The following is a 6,303-nucleotide window of genomic DNA, read 5'->3' as shown; positions in this document are numbered from 1 at the left end:
CATGTGTTTTTAAACACACATAGCCTGATAACCTAGCAAATTATCCAGATTGTGAAGAGACAAAGAAAGATAATGATAACAGATGAGCTTACTTTTATATAACACCTCTCATTGAGATGGATAGTGAAGTGCTTCGAGAACTCTATTAACGGATTCCACAAACTATCTAATCTATCGTATCCCCAAACGTATTGAGCGCAGCTTCACTCAGGCTTTATGAGAAAAACATCTCCATTAAGCAGCCAATTTTTGTCCGTCTTTGGAGTGGTCATTTAAGTCTCCACAGTGCAGGCAGGAATGCAGAAATCTTTACATTTGTCAGTGAACTGAGGCCACCTTTGGGGTGAGATGCAGCTATTGCTTCACAGCCCAAATTACTTCTAACGTCTTCACTACCTCGTATCCAAGGATGTCAAATACACTCATTAACTAAACTCTACAGCTACTAATTCATCAGGAAACTTGCCCTTTTGTAGCTCAGTGGTGGCAAAGAGAAAAGACAGAACTCCCAGGTTTTCTGCTACGGTCGCTGCATCACCTCTTCTCTCTCCCCTTTTCCTTGGTGAAAGGTTTCCCCTCATGGCAAACCGTTTCCTCCACTAAAAGGGCAAGGAGAGATTTTAGACCTAGCATTTATCCTGGCCTTTTCAACAGAAGAGAAGAATCCCCTCACACTCCTAATGGGGCACCCCTGACTAAGCCACAGTTTCTGCCCATTTTCTGTCTCCCATAATCTCGAGGCCACCTGAGTGCCTTCACGCCAGCACCAGGGGTGGGGGACTTGGGCACGACCGGCAGGTGAAGCGCTGCGGCCACCACCCCCAGCCCTCCGCAGGTCCCCTCTGTGTCTCCTCCAGAAGTCTGCTGCCTCCCAGGCGTCAGCCCCGGGATGCTCAGAGGCTGATGAGAGCGGATATCCAGAAGGAAATCTGTCCTCACGGTGCTGAAGGGGTTCCCGTGCTGCAGGAACCGAGTTCGTGCAGAGCAGGGCTGCGTGGCCGCGTGCGTGGATCTGGATTTGCTCGCTGAGAGCAGCACAAGACGGTGAGACTCGGTATGCCTCTGCTGTTAGTGGTGGTGTCCTCTGCTCCAGGTTGGATTCGTCTTCTGCCCTCGGGTTTCTCCCCCCATTTCTTGCCTTGGCAGGGGAAAGCTTCGGGTTTGCTGTTCTCCCGAGACACCACCATGAGCCCCGTGTTGTAGGTAAGCTGCTCGGAAAGCAGGCCTTGCAGCGAGTGGTGACAGGAGGGTATTTTGTACCTCAGGGCCTTTGGCAGGAAGGCAGGAGGGTACTGTGCGACACCAAACCTGGCAGGTTTGATACCACAGCTTGTTCTCAGCAGCACTGAGGCATTTCTCTGCCCGTGTGCATGTGTATCCAGAGAAGCAAGTGAGGAAGAGCATGTCTGTGGTGGGAAAATACCCCCCGGTTCTCTTCCTCAGAGGGAGGTCACCGGGATTCTTTTACAAGATGGGGGTCAATCTTAGGAATCATTTTTTGATGCGTATATATATATTTTTAATGTGATTTGGCACATAACAGCAACCACCCCCTTCTCACCTGCCTCCTGATCCCGTCCTCCCCAGGCTCCAATTCCCGCTCCCAGCCTCAAGCCTCCAACTCGCATTTACTGCAAGGAGGGGAGCGGGGAAGTCTATGTGCTGCACATGCATAAATAATAGAAACGAAATCATGCTCAGTTAAAAATAGATATTCTTCCTAATAAATATTTTACCTACTGTCTCCAGGATATAAAGCTTCCCCGACTAAAGTGTTAAAACAAACCTTGTTGTTAGCCCCTAAATGCTTAAGCCAGCCCTGGCTATGGCTGTACAAATAACACTTGGCTGAGCGTCCACGCGTGGGGAAGGGATGTCTCACGCATGAGGACACGGACATACACTTACCTTCAAATGGATAGCCCTTCGGCCCAGGGCACAGACCTTTGAATCTGACTTTGGCTCATTTGGTGACCTGTGAATGTGACTAATGGAAATTAAAGATAAGATCTCTCTTGATATTTATGAATAGTTCTTCTGTACTTATCTTTCTTTCTTCCCACCCAAGAGTGGAATTAGCAGCAGCTGGCTGAATAGGGTGAAACAATGGGCGCTGGCAGGGACCAAGATAGGAGGATTTTTCATTAAAAAGAGTGGCAGGTGGAAGAATTTGTCCAAGTGTGTTTCTGGAAGATAATCCTTCTGCGTTTTGGTCTTCAGGACTTCAGTTAATGTGCCTTACTTGACATGACATTTCCATTCCCTAGATTCCCTAGGAACAAGGGTTTTACTATGCTGCCCTAATCAAGAACAGATTTGCTAAACCAGGGCTCAGTTCTGTAGAAGATAAAACTGGGGCTGAAGCACACAGCGGTCTGAAATGCAGCGAGACCCCAGCGTGAAGCGCAGCAAGTGAGGTTTTGCCCGGGAGCATGAGCGTGTGCGTGTTTTAGGGGGGGTGCAAACCCAGCAAAGCAGTAAGTAAGTGCCACAAAGAATTCAAAGGGAAAAACTCAGCCTGGGGGCAGGCAGGTGCTTGACTCTGGGACTCCCAGTTGTATTTTCAGAGCACTAAAACATAATTGGCATTCCAGACCGAGTATAGCCATGTTTTCCTTCGTTAAGCAGGCAGAGACCCAGTCAATACAGCTAACCAAGCTCAGGACACAGCTCGCTTCACCCGGCGCTTGTGCTGATGAATTGCACTGCCAGGCTCTATCGACTGGCTCGACTGGACCTCGGTCTGCTCTCGCAGGGGCCTCAATGCCTTGCTCTGACACAGAACCCACCTGGCCCACCCTGAAATCACGCAGCTTGCAGGGGTCGAGCAAATGCTGTGTAGATGAAATCCCAGCGAGCTGGCTGTTTGATGGCCAGGCAGGCCGGATGCTTGATGCGAAGTCACCGGGGCCACGCTGCCTCCACGGGAGGAGCGGGGTGTTCCAGGGATCCGCCTGGTGCTGGCAGCTGCCTGGTGACATCCGCGGCTGTGTGGCTGGGTGCTGCGCAGCAGATTTTCAGAGCGGAGCTGAGCAAGCCTCAAACATGTCAGAGGATAGGACTTGAGTTAGGAAAGGTCTGGACAAACTGGAGACACTCAAAAAGATTTTGTTTCGCTTCCTTATGGAAAAATGTGACGTTCCTCACACAGTGCTGTGGTAACACTAATGAATGGTGCAGAAGAGAGAACAGGTTACAGCACCTACAGGACAATGGTGACAGAGAATCTGTGGATTACTGAGGATCAGCAGCTCAATATGAGTCAACAAGGCTATCCTGATTCAGAAAGAGCTGCTGCCCTGCTGGGGTGTGTAAGTAGGCAGGCAGTAAAAACATAATCGTCCCCTGCCCAAAAGGCTGTGCCCAGAATGCTGTGAGCACCCGGGAACAGCCCAGGAAAGCTTTGAAATGACTGGGAAGAGTCCAGAGAGGAGCAGCAGGGTGAGAAGTCTAGACCTGGGGTCTGAAAATAAAGACTAAAAGGATTGGGATCGTTTAGTCTGGAGAAGAAGTAACTGAGATGACTTGAAAACAACTTTCATATACATGATATACAACTTACATATACATGCTCTATGGAGACTGAAATAAGGTGAGTAGCTTTGATTAAAGCATATAGCTGCAAATGATCAAAGAGAGCCCATGACCAAGGTCCTGAAGGTTTGCATTATCAGAGAGCAGATGCCACCAGGGCCAACTGCTTGGCAGTGCTATATCTGAATAAATCAACTCATTCTGATTTTCATCAAAACTTGAAGAATTAGGAATTCAAATGGAGACTGATCCCTGCTGACCTGCAGCATGTGTCCTTTTTTTAAAAAAAAGGATATTTGTGAGGCTTATTCAGAGATCTGATAAAGTGCAGATACATTTTTTCATTTGATATTTACGGGCTCTGGTCAGTTTGCAAATTTCTAGTTGCAGCTTTGCTAAAACTAAATGTTATGCCCTTTTCATCATGCCTTAAAAAAAAAATAACACGTATTTAGCATGGAGATTATGTCATCCCACCCCCACCTCAGAAACTGTCAGCCCCAGTGATAAAATCCAAATCCTCGTGGTTGCAAAGGCTCCATCCTGCCTGAATTGCTGCACAAAGCCCGGAGGACTATTTGTTGTGAAAACTGCCAGAAGAGCTGTGATGTGCAGTTGTTCCCAGAGTGGGAACGTGGCCGGGCTGCAGAGGCCACGGGGTCTGCCCTGGTCATACAGCCTGAGGCTGGATTGGTCCTGCGTGTGCCTGCACCCATGGGCACCCCTGTAGACAAGGCTGGATTTATTCTTGTGTGGAAGGTTGCATACGGCTTCACCTGGCATGGTGTGGACATAAAGGCATTTCGGGCTGCTAAGCCAGCACTCTGCGCTTCTTTATCGCGCAGGTATAAAGAACTGGTGACATGCTGGGCCCTCCTATCAGCCTGTTATTCTAAGGCAAGAAGATCTTGTCATCTATCAATCTGAGTTTATTTTCCTTTTTTTTTCCTCAGAATCAGCCTGAGGGCTTACTCTGCAAGGAAACGGGGAATCCTGACGGATGTGACATGCACCACATGCTGCTTTCGGCATGGAGAAAGTGGCAGCATGAGGAATCCTGGCCAGCAGTGACAAGGAAGGATGCGATTAGGGAGGGCAGAGTGGGTCTGTGAGCGAGGTGGAGAGGCACAGCTCAGGCCTGAGGTCTGCCTGGAAGCTGCACAGGAGCGCTGTGGGTCAGAGCAGCCGCAGCCAGGGATGGCACAGCCTGAGCTCACCCCTCGGTCCTTGTCCCTGTCACTGCAGCTCTGCTCTCCAGCATCCTCCTCCTGCCACCTTCCCTGTCCCTGTTTGAAAGGAACTGAGCAGAAGTGCAGGTGTGGGTGGGATGGCAGAATGGGGAGCACCGGGAGCAGGGCAGGGGTTCGTCAAAGTCCCTTAAATAAAGGGGAAGGATGTGTCTGTGCAGGAGCAGGGGGACAGACGCGGCTCTTCTGGCACAAGCCACGAACTTCGCCTGGGGCACTGTGAGAACGCACGGCCCGTATCTTAACCAGCCACTGCTTTAAAGCTTTGCCTGTGTGAGGAGAGGCACATCTGTGCTCGCTGCCCTCTGCCAGCTGTGTCCTTCAGAGGTATTTGTGGCTTCCAGTGCTGCCGAGCAGCACGTTCCGGCGGGACAGGCGCCGGCCCCGGCACACGCTCCCTAATGCTGTCGGGAGCCAGGATTAGCGACCGGCGCTGCCCGTGCGAGGCCCCATCTGTGCCGTGCAGCTGTGGCAGCGCTGCAGGTAGCGTGCTGGGACTGCTGCTCCCATGTTGTGTGGCTGCAGCTGGCATTAGGAATTCACTCCAGGTGAGCAGAACCATGGCCACGAGCGCTTTGCGCACGAGGAGCCAGCTCAGCCAGCCAAGCAGAGGAGAAAAGCAGACGTCGGCTGCCCCGGGACCAGAGCCCTCACGGAGCTGCCTTCTCCCATCTGGAGAAAGGTCTTTGGAGTGTGCACTGTAACACGGATGTACCCACGCTGACGATGTTAATGATTAACACGATTCTATAAATCAACTTACACGTGTATTCTTTGAGCTATACTTTGACACAGTTTGTAAGCCTTTAAAACACTACGCATGGATGTGAATATGTAGAGATACGAATGTGTACGTATGGGTATGAATGCAGCTGGACTTGACTACTAAGAGCAAGCACTCAGAGCACCTTCACGAGGAGCGATATTTGATCTTAATTAACCCTCGGTTTATTTGATAGCGAGACAAGGCGCTCGCTCCTTGGGTGTGGGGGAAGCAGCCCCGGCTCCGTGGGACCCGGCGGGCTCGGTTCACCCTTCCCCGGCTCTTCCGCCAGCGCCTCCGGGTCGCCCCCGGCTCGGCCCCGCGGCTGAGCACATCTCGAGGGATGTCCCCTCAGGGACGGAGCCGGGGCCCTTCCCTCGGTGCTCGGCCGCCCTCCCGGGGCGGCCCGGCCGGCTCCGAGCCTCGGGCGCCCGTTGGGGGCTCCCCTCAGCGACCCGGGCCGGGCCCCGCCGTAACCATGGCGACCGCGGGCGGCGCGGCGCGGCGCGGCGTGTCCCACGCGGCGGCCCGTAGCGCCGTGCATTGTGGGCCGAGGCAAGATGGCCGCCTCCTGGCCGCGGTGCTGAGCCCAGGCGGGTGCCGGTGCCGCGGGACGCGTCGCCCGTTCGCCCCCTCCGCCCCCCCGCCGCGCCGCCCGCTCCGCCGATCCGCCCGCGGCCGCCGGTGTGCGAGAGGCGCGGGGCCGCCATGGGCCGGGCGCGGCTCCCTCCGCAGCGAACGCGGGGCCCGCGGGGCTAG

Source organism: Oxyura jamaicensis, chromosome 18 (assembly GCF_011077185.1).
Source record: "Oxyura jamaicensis isolate SHBP4307 breed ruddy duck chromosome 18, BPBGC_Ojam_1.0, whole genome shotgun sequence".
Taxonomy (NCBI): domain Eukaryota; kingdom Metazoa; phylum Chordata; class Aves; order Anseriformes; family Anatidae; genus Oxyura; species Oxyura jamaicensis.
Note: the sequence above shows the minus strand (reverse complement) of the source record.